The sequence below is a fragment of the Silene latifolia genome, chromosome X (genome assembly GCF_048544455.1).
Source record: "Silene latifolia isolate original U9 population chromosome X, ASM4854445v1, whole genome shotgun sequence".
Taxonomy (NCBI): Eukaryota; Viridiplantae; Streptophyta; class Magnoliopsida; order Caryophyllales; family Caryophyllaceae; genus Silene; species Silene latifolia.
Window position 1 is genome coordinate 69,713,189 of NC_133537.1, and position 17,083 is coordinate 69,730,271.

The 17,083-nt window shown below is 38.5% G+C and overlaps 1 non-coding gene across 1 annotated transcript; it reads right to left on the reverse strand.

The window, feature by feature from the left end:
* Positions 1-1,491: 1,491 nt before the first annotated feature.
* Positions 1,492-1,599, reverse strand: LOC141624950 (small nucleolar RNA R71). Its single transcript, XR_012534752.1, has one exon. It is a non-coding gene; the product is annotated as a small nucleolar RNA R71 (small nucleolar RNA).
* Positions 1,600-17,083: the final 15,484 nt, after the last annotated feature.

The following is a 17,083-nucleotide window of genomic DNA, read 5'->3' on the forward strand; positions in this document are numbered from 1 at the left end:
ATGTTGCATTGCATGCATATAATCGACAATATATCAAGTATATATAATTTCCCTAATCATTAGTAGAAGCCGCTATCGAGGCGGGCGGGATTAGGTGTTCGATCAAAATAGCTTCCTAATATGTACCCTCACCCCTTACTCCAGATCTCTGTGAACATCCGTGTTCATTGGTATCCACGAGAGTCATTCTAGACATAGAATGCTAAGGGTAACGAGTGCTTAATGTTCATGTCACTACTTAGTGTCTTGACATGACACGAGGTATTCGAACGGTTTCCAATTTTCCACAATAAATTGGTGGCGACTCCACAAATGCAAACGCTTGTTTCCCAAGCGCCCCCGTGGCCCGCGTCCACAGTTTGACATAATCGAATTAGACTAAGCATGTGTTAGTAGGACGACCTAGTCATAATGAGAGTTCTCTAAGACCCGACCTATGGTTGATAATAAGGCCGAGAGGTGGTTGTCATAAGACCTAAACAATTAACAATGTTATTTATTCCGAGTTTAACATGAACATCTATATACAATTGCATGTGTGACCCGACTCCCCTAGACTCTTTTATCATATATATATTTACATCATTTTATTTACAAGTTATCAAACCAACCAAACAACCAACCGTAATCGACCTTGATAGAATTCTATTCATAGCATTTAATAGCACAATTCCCGTATCCTTGTGTTCGACCCCTTGTACTACATTCATTTGTGTCTAGGGAATTTTATCTTTGATTAGGTAAACGACAAGCCTATCAAATTTTGGTGCCGTTGCCAGGGAGCATGGTTTTATTGCGTTTAGAATTGTTGATTTCTATATTATTTTCTTTTGTCTTGAGGAACACTTGTTCCTTAAGACCGTTGCTTACAAATTTCTTGAGATTGTTATCCTATGCCCAGGTCTTCTCGCATTGCATTGGAGAATTGTTTTCACCTGATTCCGAGCCCAAGAAAACCTTGCGTAGAAGACGGCGCTTTTTGAAAGAAATTAAAGAGGCCACTTTTCCCGTACAAATTGAAAGTGCAAGAAAGTATTAATTAGATGAGCTTTAAGCTTTTTAGGAGAAGGAAGTTTCTAGTTCATCATCTCCACCACCACCACCATCTCCAATCAAAAAGATGGTGAAACTTTCCGATCATTCCAAGCCCACCGCAGCTATGCTCCCGGCGAGTATCACTACTACCCAAATTACCACCCTGGAGTTCGAGATCAAACCGGCTTTTATTAGCCTTGTGGAGAGGAAGCAATTTGGGGGAAGTCCTTTGGAGGATCCCAATTTGCATGTGCAAAATTTTTGTGACTATTGCTCCATGATTAGGCAAATGGGAGTCACTCAAGCTCAAATAAGGGAGATACTTTTCCCTTTCTCTTTGAAGGACAAGGCAAAATTATGGATCAATAGCCTTGATCGCACCGCCATAGGAATCACCAATTGGAAAACTTTGGCTCTTGCTTTCTATCAAAAGTTTTTTCCACCGGAGAAAACTCAAACCTTGAGGAGCCAAATCACGGGATTCCGTCAACAATCTCTAGAGAGTTTATATGAAGCTTGGGAAAGGTACAAAGAGTTGCAAAGGTAATTCCCACATCATAGGTTGGATGCTTGGTTCCTAGCTTTAACATTCTACAATGGATGTTGTGCAGTGTCCCGAAGAATTCTTGATTCCTCTAACAATGGGCGGTTTAATGAAATTGACACCGACATTGCTCATGCCACGATTGACCATGGCGATCCATGATGCCCAATATGCCAATTCCCGGAGTACATCAATCAAAGGTAAAGAGGAACCTTCCGATACTACCATTTTGAAAGCTCAAATTTTATTTCTCCAAGAAAAATCGGAGGCTCAAAATAGGGTTTCCTCTTTTCAACAAGTCAATGCCGTGTCCTCTACTAGTCAAATTGTTGTTTGCAAAGGTTGCAGAGGTGCGGGTCATTACACTGCTCATTGCCAAGCTACTATTGAGGAGGTAAATGCTTTTCAACGTTTTAGACAAAGTTCATTTTATCCGGATACATTTTCAAATACTTATAACCCGAACATAAAATTTGACCCGAACTTGTCTTACAAAAGCAACAATGTGCTTAACCCTCAACCACAACAAACTTTTGTGCCTCAACCTCAACAACAACAAAATGCGTATGTTCCAAAAAAAAAAGGTACAATTATCCACCGTGCTATCAAAATCAAAACCAACAACAAAGGCCACCGCAAAAAAATTTCCAACCAAACCAAGGTCCACCACCCCAAAATGTCCAACAAAATAAACAAGGGGGGAACAAACTAAAAGCCTTGATGATGCAAATGTTTAAGGCTCAAACCGAGTTGGTGGATCAAAATCAAAAGAGTGACCAAGCTCAAAATGCCGCAATCAAAATGCTAGAGCAGCAAATGGCTCAACTAGCCATATCTAGCTCTCAAAGGAAGACAAGTCAACTACCACCCCAAGGTGAGCAACCACATGAGACGGTTAATGCCATTCAATTGAGGAGTGGTAAGAGTTATGATGAGCCATTTGTGACTTTGGATGATGAGGTGGTAAGTAAAGAGCCAAGCTTTGGGGAAGTGGCAAAAAGAAGGCTAGTGAAGAGCCTCCCATTAAGATTCAAGTGCCATTCCCTCACCGCTTGGCAATGTTTAAGAAAAAAAGTAAGCTTGGTACCAAGGATGATGATCCCCCTATGTCTAACGAAAGTGGAGAGGTGCTTGTTGCGAAGGAGATCTCTCCTAATCCTATGGAAGGTCATGCCATTTCAAAGAAGGTGGATGATCATATTGTGGTTCAGAAGGATAAAGATGTGGAGGATGCTCCTCCAAAGGAAGTTGTTAAAATTCAAGTGCCATTTCCCCGCCGCCTAGAAAAGAACATGAAGGAGAGTAAGTTCGGTAAATTCTTGAAAGTTGTTAAGAATTTGCAAGTTACTGTACCATTTATTGAAGGGTTTTTTGATAACTGCTACCACAGGTAAACCACTTTTTGAGAACTGCTACCAAGGTAAAAAAAGTTTGAAAACTGCTGCCATAATCCTTGGTTAGGTTAAAAATCAGTACCAATTAACCCCAAAGCTCAATTAAAATGAATCTCAGCCATTCATTTTAAATCTTTAGATTAAGTCATTATTTCTATTCCTATTTTACCCTTCCCTCATCTTTATAATATTACTCTCATCCTAATTTCTTACACTCTTCTACTCCATTAATCTCTCTTCAAATCTCTTCATTCATTCCCTCTATTTGAATATATTCATTCATTCTTTCTCTTTGAATCTATCATGTCAGGTAACATTGCCTTCAATTCATTCATTGTCTCTCTTCTAATCCATTAATTTATGTTAAATCTCTCATTTGTTTTCAAATTAGGGTTGTGAAATCTGGGTTTTGGTTATTTGAATCGTGCAACAATGTCTTCGGGTTCCTATTTTGGGTCCAATTACAGGGGGAGTTAGTGTGGATGTGGCGTTCCAGTAGATTTATTGAAGTCATGGACACAAGAGAATCCTAGGAGAAGATTTATTAATTGCAAGTTTTCAAAACCAAATTCAACTCTTGGTTGTGGATATTTTAGATAATATGATGAAGAACAAATAGAGTGGCAAAGAAATACAATTAATTATTTGATGTTGGAGAAGAAGGTAAAGTACTAGATTGTGAGTTGATGATGATTAAGTGCGAGAATACACACTTGGAACAAAATCAGAAGCTTGAGGAAGTCACTGCCATGCTTAGGAAATCAATGAACTTTCTTAATTTTGTACTACTAAATTAAAGGTAAATTAAGAATAAAGAGTAAATAAGGATGGATAGCAAACCTTACAATGAGTTAAAAATGCCACAAAGGGCTTTTCCAGGAAAACCAAGGTAAGTGATGAAGGTGAATTTTGTTAGATTAAATTCTTCAAATGAGTTGGTTAATTTGATTGAGTTTGAGGGATGAAGATGGAAAAAATTGAGTGATGAAGGTTAATTTGATAGAGTGAGTATGAGTGTTAAGTTGTAATGTAGATTAAATGTGTTTTATGACTGGGTAAGAAAGGGGGGAAGGTTAAAGAAGGGGCATTTTAGTCTTTTCAAGTGAAAAAATGTGCTTCGGGGTTAGTTGGTACTGATTTTTAACCGAACCAAAGATTATGGTAGCAGTTTTCAAACTTTTTTTTACCTTGGTAGCAGTTCTCAAAAAGTGGTTTACCTATGGTAGCAGTTATCAAAAAACCCTTTATTGAATTACTTAACCAAGTCCCTTCTTACTCAAAATTCATGAAAAAAATTCTCTCAAAGAAGCGATCCTTCAATGAGGTCGAGACCATTGCTTTCACCGAAGAGTGTAGTGCACTCTTACAAAATAAGTCTCCCCCGAAACTTAAGGATCCCGGTAGCTATTCTATTCCTTGCACTATAGGCACATATACCATTGATAAGGCCCTTTGCGACCTAGGTGCTAGTGTAAGCGTCATGCCCTATTCCATTTGTTAAAAACTTAATATGAGTGCTTTAAAATGCACTAATATTACTTTACAAATGGTGAACTGTTCTTTAAAGCAACCTTTAGGTGTCTTAGAAGATGTGTCCGTTAAAGTTGATAAGTTTTTCATACCCGTTGACTTCCTCATACTTGATATGGCCGAGGACTCACAAACCCCAATTATATTGGGTAGGCCATTTTTGCACACCGTGGGCGCGTTAATTGATGTAAAAAATGGGAAGTTGACTCTAGAAGTGGACAATAACCGGATTACCTTTAGCAAAAACAACACCTTTAAGAGCCCAATGTCACAAGAGTCTTGTTATTTACTTAACACTGCGGACTCTATTCTTGTTTCTTCTATACCTTGATCCTTACTAACGGATCCGCTAAAGGTCGATATTTGTGTTGATTGTTTTGCAGATAATGATTTTAAGAGCACTAATGTTAAGAGTGCTAAGAAAGGATATTCATGGAAGAGCTTAAAGCGGATAAAAAATGTGAAAAATGCTATGAAAGGAAGCTTGGAAGGTAGTGAGCTCGTGGAGAAAGATTGATCAAATGAAGCTTCTTACATCGTGCGGGACGTTAAACCAGCGCTTTTTGGAAGGCAGCCCAAGCTTTTATTTGCATTTGTTTTTAATTTTTCGCAAATTTAATGTTTTCATAGATTTAGAAATAAAATTACTAGACTTGACGGTGTTTTGTTTTGTGATTTATTGATGAAGGATGAAGAAAAGAAGGCTCAAAGAGGTTATTCACACGTCCCCATGAAAGAAACCCCGTTCGGGGATGAAACTTTCAAAAACGGGATGGAATTAAAATAATACGGAGTAGAGGAAAGTCAAAGCATAAAACAGGTCAACCCCGATCGGGGACGCAATTTTCTACGATTTTTTTCTTTTAATTGTTACAGGGGATAAGGCACAATCTATCCTATGCTCATATTTTTCGACGGTACACTTCTTCTACTCTCTCTCTCTCTCTCTCTCTCTCTCTCTCTCTCTCTCTCTCTCTCTCTCTCTCTCTCTCTATTCTTCATCATTTTCTTCACCTTAAATCACTTGCAAACATCATTTCCTTCATCAAATTTCGAGATTCCCTTTCTTAAATATTTGATGAATAGAAGAGTCCCCCGTATACATACTAGCTTGGGGGGAGGCTAGCTAGTCTAGTAAGTATTCTTTCCTTTGTATTTTAGTTTAATATCTCGCAACCCATTAAATATAACCTCTTGTCTTTCTTGTTTATGTGCTTTGAGCCGTTTTAACGGTTTCGTTGGATGCTTTATATGTTGGCACATTGAGGACAATTTTGTGTTTAGCTTGGGGTGGGGGTGGGGGATTGCATTTGCATTTTTAGTGTAGCTAGCATTGTAGAAAATCTGAAAATTCTGAGAAAATTGTGTTGCTTTTTGTTTATTGTCATGAAAATTGTGTTTATACCCTCTTGCTTATCCTAAATGATAGCTTATTAACTAATGATTCACTCTTATTTGATGGGAAATTTGCTTCAAGGGGATGTCTTGACATAGTACGTGGAAGATTGAACCAAATAGGCTTGATCTTGACTTTGGCAAGCCACAAAATGGCAAGGTAGAGCCTCCTTGGATCGGTACATCTTTTTCGGTCTCACTTAGGTGAGTGTAGGTCTTGTTATGGTGTGTGTTATATCAATAACGCACAAGTATGGTTTTTATTTCATCTTTTATGAGCATTACTTTCATTATATGCTTGCATTTGAAGCCATTCACATAGACTTTGTTGCCCATTTCTAGCCCCTCCTTACACATGTTTACATTTTATTTAGCTACATTATACTTGCCTACCTTGTTAAGCTAGTACCTATGTCATTGGTGTTAGGGTGCTCATTTGGGATATACTTAATTTTTGGTCGTTGTGAGCTTGGTTATGCCGGATTTGCTATTTTTCGAAATTGGTTAATGAAAGAAAAGAAGTGAAAAAGGAGTTGTGAAAAAGAAAATAAAAAATGATGAAAGAAAGAAAGAAAAGATGTGGAAAGAAAAGAATGGAAAAGAAAAAAAAATATGAATTGTATTGACAAAAAGAAGAAGAAGTGAAATTAAGAAAATTCTCATGTTTTATTATCATCTTTTGGAGAATATTCATATGTTTTGCATTGAAATTTTGGGTTTAGTTTTGGGATTGAGCATCCTTTAATTTGGTTGTTGCTAGCTTGACTTAGCTCTACATAACCATAATTCATATGTTCCCCTTTCTTACCCATTACAAAGTTACCTTCTTCACATTTGGCTTCTTTTACATGCTTACATTTTGATTGTTTTTCACTTGTGATTTGAATTGACTACCATATTAGATTTCGGGAACACTCTCATGAGTCGAGAATAGGTGAGTGCTACTCACATAAAAATCCTTTCATATATAATGAGTATTGAGTGAATCGTGAGAGTCCAAAATCAAAAAGATCATGCAAGGGCCGAAAAGTTCATTAGAAGTCATTCATGCTACGCCGTCATATAAATCGCATCCATGTTATTGCATTATTCCTTATGCCCATGTTGTTTCGGGTTTTGAATCATTATGCTTTTAACTTGTTTTGGGATTATGCAATTGATGGGTGATAACACCATTTACCCCCCATATTTTGATGTCCCGGACCCGTTTTTGTCACAATAAAACAAGCATTATGAGCTCATTTAGTTAGTTTTAGCTTAGTCCGAGTCATTTCCCTCATGCTTAGCTTAAGTCATGTTTTGAGCAATTTTTCCCGTACTTACAAGCCCTTTTGTAGGTACTATGCTTGAGGATATAAGAGGGACGGAAATCGGAATGGATTTGGCACGAAAGAGGAAGAAAGAGGTCTTATGGAGCATGTCGAGGAGGGGTGAACCTATGCCAGTTAGCCATTTTCTACATTTCATAGCGATTTTTCATGTATTGCAATTGAGGGGCAAAGTTTTACCCGACCGGGCAAAGTTTTACCCGATCGGGCATCTTTTTACCCGACCGGGTATAATTATGCCTCTCGGCGGCAAGCTACGCTCCTTCTTGTATTTTCTCCTACCTTTTTGTACTTCATATATATAAATCTATATATATATATATATATATATATATATATATATATATATATATATATATATATATATATATATATATATATATATATATATATATATATATATATATATATATATATATTCCAAAAAATTAGCAATTTAACCAAGATTTGAGAGAGACTTAAGAGAGAAAGAAGACGAGAACTCATCATCTTTGTAATTTGTGACAATTCCTTATCAATTTACAAAGTTTTAAGCATTATTCCACCAAATTTTCTTCTTTGTTTCTCCATTGTTCTTGCAATTCCTCATAGTTGGTATTTTACAATTCCTTCCATTTCCTTTTTATTCAATTGTTTACATTTACTCTTTCTTTAAAAAAATTGGTAATTTGTGCTTGAATTCCTTTCATTTGTTGTTAGGATAGAATTTTCTCTTTCTTGTTCATCTTGTTCATGTTGTTTGGTGTTGTTGCTATAGTAAAGTTAGAACCTTTGATTAGTTGTGACAAAGTTTATTCCTTTTTACATTCTCCTACCCAAATCTTAGTTTAATTAGTTGATAATCCCCTTTTACACAATTAATTGCATGTTTAATAGTAGTAATCAATTTTACATCATGTCCATGGTTAAAGTATCCATCTTTATCAATTATTTTGCCTTAATAACTATGATTAGTGAGTAGTCCTTTAACTAGGACTTGATTTAACCCCAACATGAGTGGTTTATTTAATTGATTCCCATAAAATAGTTGTTGGGGATTATTAAGGGTAGGATAGAGGATTGTTTTGATGATTTGGTCAATTGTGGGTAATGTTGGTTTGTGACGTTTGTCCACCAACGAGAGTTGGTTAGGTTGGGAACCGGGTACCCAAGAATTGGACCTATTGCTAACCTAGGTTGAGACTGAAAGGGAGAATCAAGGGAGGGCACCTCTAGACTAGTGTTTGAATTCGACCTTCGAGAGAAGAAGTTGGATGACCCGGAAAACGATGAGAGCTTAGTGGACTTAGGAGATACTGAAAGGGAGGGGGTTGGGAAAACTAGTGTCCTAATGCGAACCCGAGAGGGGGGTATTAGGCGAATTAGAGTCATCTCCTCCTTATGTATCACCCCAATAGCTAAACAAAAGGGAATCATGATAGTAAACTAGAATTGTTGGTGGGGAAATCGGGTCCTAGGCCTTTCCTATCATTGAATCACAACTTTTAATTTCACTTGCTCTTTTTCCTTTATTAGTTCAATTGCATTTTATCTTAATTAGTTTAGTTTACTAGTTTAAAAACACAACTCATTTATCGCCGACTTAACTAAACCGTTGAATTATAAACAATTAGTACTTGTAGATAACCCAGTATCTGCACCTTCCAAAAACCACCCGATGATGATCAGACTATAACGTGTTTTTGATATGCGTGCGTGGATTGGCTATGCATGAGACGGTTTAATACACTACTCGAATATGAAAAATGATTTCAAAAATAGTTTTCTAACTTCATTTGCATTAAAATAACACTATTTAGAGTTAAAACCGTCTTCGGACCTAAAACCGACTCAAAAACCCGCAACTCGAGTCAACCTGAGTCAAACCGAGTCAACCTAAATCCCAAACGTCGAAAATAATGCCATGAATGTTTTTATCATGTCATTTCCATTAAAATGACCCTAATTAGAGTTAAAATCGACACCGGGCCAAAAACCGACTCGAAATTCAAATCCCGACTCACACGGGTCAAACCTGAGTCAAGCACACAAAACACCTTCCTCAAGTAACACCAAAATCATCTTATTAGATGCCCATATTGTTACACAACATCTTATATGAATGCCACATATCAACAATGGATGGAGAATTGGCCACGTTCAAATTGAAAGGGACAATACACCCCTTTCCATCACGAGGTGGCTCGCGCCTCTTTAGGCCATCTGCTTAGCCTCTAAGCAAAATCAATCGACCTGCCACCCCACATTTCTCTATAAATACCTACCATCATACAACACAATCCTCACGCGAGAGTCCGCCCCCTCCTTCTCCCTTAAACTCCTAGACACGACTTCCTAAGTCACAAAATCGACACGTGTTTACGACCTACCGATCGTAAACACAAGCCTTACACATTTGTTTAGTACCATCGCCGTGCATTCGACCGTCCCATTCGACCAACTCAATTCATTAATCAACATGTTTTAATCAACATATTTTCAAATCAAAATCCTTTTTTAAGGCACCTTTTTAAACTTCTTTGATCGCGATTAGTCACAACGAGAAAACCGTCTCTAAAGTCGTCTACTTCGCAAACATCAATACACGTAAGTTTGAGGGTGTAAATATCTCACTTATTTCATGTCTTTACTGTTTGCATGAGTTTATATGCATGAACAATGCATAACACGATTCAAATATAGGTTAGACGAGCCAAAACCGAGTTTTGGCCTGAGACAGGAGCTCCTTGCTATGCAGCGAGGCTCGCGCCTCTTGTGGGTGTCCGCGTCAGACTCATCCGTGTTTGTTCTCGTCTTTCCTCTTTATTCATTTCTTATTTGCAATCGGTTTTTACCATTTCAAATGTTTCAAATCATTTTTATGACAAACTTTTTAGCCATAAATTATAATCACCCTTGGCTCCATATATACCATGACGGTTTAATCCGTGACTCGGTGAAATTAATTGGTTAATTACATTTTAAAGGAAATCCTTTCTTTTATTTACCATTTTAATTCATTTTTATGATAAACATATTTTGACCATTACAAAAATCATCCTTGGTTCTTTATACCAAGACGGTTTATTCCGTGACTCGATGATATTATTTGGTTACTTACAAATTAAAGGGTATTTTAAACACCTTTTATTTTATTTACCATTTTTCTCATTTGTTTACATTTGTAAAATATATTAGTCATGATTCATAATCACCCTTGGTTCTTTATACCATGTCGGTCCAATCCAAGTACCGTGATAAATATCGACTAATTACAAATAAATGAACTTAACATATTTAGTTCATATCAAACATTTTACATTTTTATTTATAAATTATACATTTCAAACTTGCAAATCCGACAATGAATATTACTAACATAATAGTAATTTTTCCGAGTCATGTAAACAACATTTGCAAATCTTTCATCATAAATACGGTTTTAAATAACCTTTTCAAGAACCAGGAGACGCCCCCTTAGGTCGGTTCATGGCTCGCGCCCCAAGCGTCCGTTTGTTTCCATCTTTCAAAACCAGGGCAGAGCCCTTTATCTCGCCAATAGTCTCGCGCTTTAATAGGGCTGCCTGGCAGTGTTCTGTCCCATTTTGATACTTGTCTAGGACGATCACGATTACGGTTAATCCGAATACATGACGGATCAGAATGACAAGCTTACGTTTTTACACTTTGTCATTTGACACGCTTTTTCAATAAATGGATCGTGTTAAGCATCATAACCCGAACTTGGTAAATGGATGTTTAATTTCCGTGTTCACATGTAAATCAATCTAAATCCAACTTGACATCTTATGCTTGATATTTGGATTAACAAACCGACTTAGAAAGCTCACATGTTAGGTTAAACTTTTGGATGCGCATTCATGCATTTAAACCGTTTTATCAACTTTTGCACTTAAACAACCACGATCGATCAGTAGAGGCCGCTAATGCGGGTGGGATTGGGTGTCCGATTAAAGGGCTTCCCAATACGTACCCTCACCCCTTACTCAGAACCTTTGGATAGTGGATGGCCTTATCCAGGGCGCACGAGAGTCATTTTAGGCATATAATGCTAAAAGGGGGACGAGTCCTTATCTTTAGTACCTATGTCAAACACTGCTTTATGCTTCGTTTGACCGAGGTATAAAGTGGATTCGAACGGGTTCTAGGCATCCCACAAATGCTTGGTGGAGACTCTGAACATCTCTAACCGTTTTGAGACCTTCACCGAGACGAAACCGACCGATCTAATACGATCCGGTCGAAAGCATTTTTACGCCGCCGAGCGTGGCTTACAAAATACCGCTGCCATTGTCCACAGATCGGCTAGGCATATGCAGGTGTCCCATGACCGCAGATCGGTAGGTGGCCCAAATCCATAGACCGGCCTGTGGCCCTTGTCCACAGATTGGCGACTCTGCTGGGTAAAACTAGGACACTTGTGTCTTTGTGATCCTCATAGGTGAAACTCGAACGAGGTCGTGGTTAAAGTGCATTAATTGATATTACGGTCATAAGTCAGGTTCCTTGTCTGGGCCCATAACCTAACCCTTTTCGACCAATTGGCTCATCTCGTCGGCGTGAGTTTTCTCATCCCCGCGTTTTAAATCCCGATTGAGTCAAGTATACCATTAACGTTACACATTTCTGTTTCATCAAAGAGCTTTCATCACCTTCGAGCACGAGGCTAGGGCACCCTCCTTACACATTTTGTTTGGATTGGTATCCCTCTCGCAAATCGGGGTTTGATTGCTTGGTGTGTAACCCACCCTTGTAAGTCAAAACCCGTGTCAGCATTATGCATAATATAATGAAACTGTGAGTGCTTATGTGCTACTTGATCATAAGTCCTTCCGTGTCATTTTCAAACTTTCAAAAACACCCTTTTTGAGCCGTTATAATGGCCGTTTCAAACCTCGGTCTTTCGCCGACCGTTGCACGCCTTTCTAGGCCGTTGTAATGACGATTTTTAAATCTGGTTTTCTACAACCATTTCAACACACCTTTTTAGGCCGTCGTAATGACGATTTTCAAACCCGGTTTTTACAACCGTTTCAAAACACCTTTTTAGGCCGTCGTAATGACGATATTCAAACTCGGTTTTTCACAACCGTTTCAAACCTCGGTCTTTCCCCGACCATTGCATCACCTTTTTATGCCGTCGTAATGACGATTACAAACATTGGTTTTCACAAACCATTTCAAAATACCCTCTTACGCCGTTATAATGGCCGTTTCAAACCTCGGTCTTTTGCCGACCGTTGCATGCCTTTTTAGGCCGTCGTAATGACGATTTTCAAACCCGGTTTTTATAACCATTTCAACACGCCTTTCTAGGCCATCGTAATGACGATATTCAAACTCGGTTTTTCACAACCGTTTCAAACCCCGGTCTTTCGCCGACCGTTGCATCACCTTTTTATGCCATCGTAATGACGATTTCAAACATTGGTTTTCACAAACCATTTCAAAATACCCTCTTACGTCGTCATAATGGACTTTTCAAACCTCGGTCCCTCACCGATCGTTGCATTCTCAAAGCGCCCTTTTACGCCGTCGTAATGACGAATTCTACCCTCGAATTTTCAAAATTCGAAATCAGTTTTCAAACCGTCGTAATGACGATTTCAACCCGTGAAACTTTCCAAATTTCAAATCTCGTTTTCGAAATAAAATTTGGCTTTTCTAAGCCGTCATAATGACACTTTCTATTCTCACACTTTTCGATTTGCATACCATCTTTCAAAGGTTAAAATGGTTTTCTAACCCGTCGTAATGACAAGTTCAATCCTCATAATTTTCAAAATCAAGTCATTTGAAAACAAATTTAATCGTTTTCAAATTTCAAATTCAAACTCAATCTTTGAAAACAAATTTAACCGTTTTCAAATTTCAAATTCAAATCATTTGAAAACAAATTTAACCGTTTTCAAATTTCAAATTCAAAATCAAGTCTTTGAAAACAAATTTAACCGTTTTCAAATTCAAATCCAAATTTTAATCATTTGAAAACAAATTTAACCGTTTTCAAATTTCAAATTCAAAATCAAATCATTTGGAAACAAATTTGACCATTTTCAAATTCAAATCCAATTTCAAATTACTTGAAAACAAATTTAACCGTTTTCAGATCTCAAATCCAATTTCAAATCACTTGACAACAAATTTAACCGTTTTCAGATCGCAAATCCAATTTCAAATCTTTGAAAATAAACTTAACCGTTTTCAAAATTTCAACCCATTTTCAAATCATTTGAAAACAAATTTAACCGTTTTCAAATTTTCAACCCAATTTTAAATCTTTTGAAAACAAATTTAACCGTTTTCATGGCCATTGTGATGACAATTCCAAATACGATTCTCAAATCCGTGATTCGGAACTTCAAAACCGTCTTCGAAAACAACACATTGTTTTCTAAGCCGCCGCAATCTCAACTCAAACCGTCTTTTGAAAACAAACCTAAGACAACCCTTTCAACTGGCCGACCTTCTAAAGATCCCTATTCTTCGGAAGCCGTCCATAAAACGACATATGAATCTTTTTAAAACTTTCCATTTTTGAAAATTTCAGTCCACCTCTCCGATTCAGCCTCGAGTCGATTGGAGTCCAGTCGATTTCAAGTCCAGTCGTCTAGATAACGCCGAGTCTCTGCAGAAGTTAGTACCTACCTTCTGGTTTAGGTCGTGTCGCCTAATTGTCGAGACATCTTCATTGGCGTTAGTAGAGTCAAAACCTCTCGGGTATTAAATTCGTCTTTCCCCTACATTACGGATCAAAGGTCAAGTTTGTGTACATGTCTTGTCCAACGGCGTCACGCCAGCAACAAACCTCCAAACTAAGTCAGAAGTCGTCTGTCTAGGCATCACTATGCCAAAATCGACACTCGAGTCTAAGTTCAACGTCATGCACCAAGAGTTCAAACACAAGAGGTCATTCACAATCTTTAATGAACTCATAACCTAGTCACACTGTCGCGTCTCCACAACAAAACTGCCTTTTATACATATGTGTCGCACTTGCCTTTTTTTGTGCAATACCTTGCCAAGATAAGTTATAACGCCTATCGTTATGTCAAATAGGAATCCCTTGGGTGCCATCGATCGTCAAACGGAAACTCAAGAAGCTGATCAACCTGCATCCACCATGACTTCTGCCGAAACCAACAACATGGTCCTTTGACTCCTAGCTACCTTGGAAAACTTGAGCACTCGTTTCTCCCAGGTTGAGGATAAAATGATAACCGGGAATTTTACCTCTTCTGATATTGAGCAAAGGGTTAAGCTCCTTGAAAGCCGGCTACTTGCCAATGACAAAACCAACCCTAGTTGGAAGGCTACCAAAACCACTGAAGCCAATTCCTTAGGTGCTCCACCAAACAAAACCAGACGACCTCATAGGTCCTTCCCTGATTTGGGTATGCCTTATGCCACAGCCTTGGAAAGGCTAATCTCCAAAGGAAAGCTCAAACCAATTGGTCCAACTGCGGACCCTCTACCAAACAAGCGAGGTCGAAGATGGAATGGAAACCTCTTTTGCCAATATCACCAAGGTCGCGGACATGACACTGAGATGTGTCTCCTCCTAAAAAATGCCATACAAGATATGATTGAAGCTGGCAAAATCATAGTCGCACCTCGCGGTCAAGACAATCCTCTCGTATGTCTCAAGTCAAACAGCAAGGTTGAACGTTCTCAAAGGACATTCACCAACCTCAACACAACCTATGTCGCAGCTCTTCAAAAGCTTGTGACTGAAGGGAAACTACAACCAATCGGGCCCACTCCGGACCCATCTGAAAGCAGGAAATCCCGTTTCTGGGACAGCAGTGCCTATTGCCAATATCACCAAGGAAAAGGTCATGACACTGAAACATGCTTCAAACTGAAACATGTTATTCAAAATATGATCGACAACCATGAACTGATAGCTTCATCCCTATGCCAACCAAGTGATGAAAACAACCCTCCTGAACATCTCTTTCTGCAAGGAGATGAAAGCTGATACGTGCATTTTATATAGTCTTTTTAAGCCTTTTTATGCACGTATTTCTATGCTTTTCTCGTAGTTTTATGCTACGAAATGCCCCGAATATGCTACTTTGGTTTATTTTGTCTTATTTGCAGGAATGAACCAGAAAGTAGTGAAATCGGGCCTTTTACCGTCCGTTTTGCATGCATTTGGAGGAAGAGTGAATTTGGAGCGGAATTATTGCTGTCTTGGGATGCGTAAAGCTGTCTCGGGAGTTAAAAGGACAAGTCAAAGTCAAACTAACGAGATTAATGAGCTGCTGAAGTCAAGATTCACTCGAACGAGTACTTAACTGGTCGATCGAGTGGTTTTAGGTCAAATAATCAGCCGATCGAGTACTTTAGTTGGTCGATCGAACAATTTCATATTAGTGTTTAGTCGATCGAGCACTTTGTTTGGTCGATCGAATGGTTTGAGCCTAAGTTTGCTCGATCGAGTGGTTTAAAACCACTCGATCGAGTGGATTCTCTTACGGGCTGGGCTTTTGGTTTATTTCCGTCGATTAGGTTAAATAAATCCTATTTTCTTATAAATAGGAGAGTTAGGACGTCATTTGAAGGGGGCTTCTCCTCTCTTATTATTCCAATACACTGTTACTGTTACTTTGTTCCTCTTTAATTCCGGATTTATCTCTGTAATTCATTCTTTCCCTTACTCTTATTTTTAATGCTTACTTCTTCTTTATTTCTTGTTCTTGCTTATTTAATTATGTCTAGCTAATTCTTTCTGCTAGGATTAGGGTAGTCAATGGACTGTTGTTAACTGCTGATTAGGTTAATAGATTCGTCGTTGTCGTTGTAGTCTATGTTGATAATCGCTGCTATAACTGTATCCTGCTAGTTGATTCGAAGCATTTAACCTTTTAATTTAGGTAAGCCGTGACCTAGACCGAAAGGTTGGAAGAGGTGAGACCCGCAATGAACAATAGGATGCTTTAGTGAGGGCGAAAGTTAAGCGAATAGCATTTTAGGGTGAATTGAAACCGAAAGGAGATATTCATTGCCCCTTAGACCGACACATCGACTAATCTGTGACCTTAGCTGCAATTGACTACGTTCATTGATGACCTGAAATCCTAATTTCCCTTTCTCTTACTGTAAATTTCTCTTGTCTTTATCACTCTTGCCTTAGCCTCTCTAGTTTAGTCAAAATATGTAAAACCCCCATTAGTGACATTAGACAGACCGAGTAGATAAATGAATAGTGACCGCCTCCCTGTGGAGATCGACCCTACTTACCGTTGACTTCTGTTAGTTGTACTTAGGTATTTATTTTTGGTACATAACGACCGTATCAAATTTTGGCGCCGTTGCCGGGGAGGCAACTATTTATTTATTTGTTTAATTCTGTCTGTTTTTAGCCTCAGGGGATTTTTCCCTTGAGGCAGTTCTAATCTTTTTCTTTAGTGCTGTTTTGATAGGCCTTACAGGTACTACCTAGACAGTTCTAGGTGAAAGATCGTCAAAGGGAAGACTTGAGTACCTTTGACCCATCACCTATGTCCCATTATATGGCGCAACAGGTGATTTATCATGGGAGATGTGGTTCTCACGAGCACAATGCAGTTCTTTGTATAGCTGAAAATGACGCGGTCTACGAGTTCAAGCGTTGGGGACGTGTTAGCCATTCCCCTGTAGTTGTGCCGCCACATCCACCCTATCAATGGCCACCGTAACAAGATCCTCCTGATGTACAGAAAGAAGAGCTTGCAGAGCTGAAATCTTTGTTGGAGACACTTGCATTCCAAATGCAAGATGATGATAGACGCACTTGTGCGCGATTTGATAAGCTCGAGTCTGAAATTGCTCAGTTAGTAGCTGAGTTGGATAGTTGGCAACCAGAAGAGGTA